Here is an 835-nt window from a genome sequence, read left to right on the forward strand (position 1 = left end):
CATACGCGTCACTCCACACATACTCCTCAGACACCTCATCTCCATTACATTCAAGCTTTTCCTCTCTGTTACACCCATATTCCATGTTTCAGCCCCATATAATGCAGTCGGTACCACAACACCCTCATACAGCCTTCTCTTTACATCCATTCTAAGCGAACGACATCTAAACACTTTTTTCATTCCTCCCAGCACCTTTCCTACTTCATTTATTCTAAACTTCACTTCTGCATCTATTCTTCCATCCACAGCAACATGTGACCCGAGATATTTAAAACACTCTACCTCCTCAAGCAACTCGCCATTCAAAACTATATTCATCCCCCTACCATCTACCAACCTCGTACACTTCATCACTTTACTCTTATTCTCATTTACTTTCAATTTCCTCCTTTCACACACCCTTCCAAACTCCTCTACCAACTGTCTCAATCTCTCCTCTGAATCAGCCACCAGTGCGGTATCATCTGCAAACAGCAGCTGCTTCAGATTCCACTCTCCACCATCAACATTCACCAGACTCAGACCTCCACCTAAAACTCTTGCATTCACCTCCCTTACAACACCATCCATGTAAATATTAAACAACCAAGGCGACATCACACATCCCTGTCGCAACCCCACTCTCACGGGAAACCAATCACTCACAGCATTTCCCACTCTTACACATGCTCTACTATTTACATAAAAACTTTTCACCCCTTTTAGTAACCTACCATCAAGTCCATACAAACTTAAAACAGTCCACAAAGCCTCCCTATCAATTCTATCATATGCTTTCTCTAAATCCATAAATGCCCAAAACACATCCTTACCTTTCGCTAAATACTTTTCA

Source organism: Coenobita brevimanus, chromosome 109, assembly GCF_032717465.1.
Source record: "Coenobita brevimanus isolate Jiangsu-jjx chromosome 109, ASM3271746v2, whole genome shotgun sequence".
NCBI classification, from domain to species: domain Eukaryota; kingdom Metazoa; phylum Arthropoda; class Malacostraca; order Decapoda; family Coenobitidae; genus Coenobita; species Coenobita brevimanus.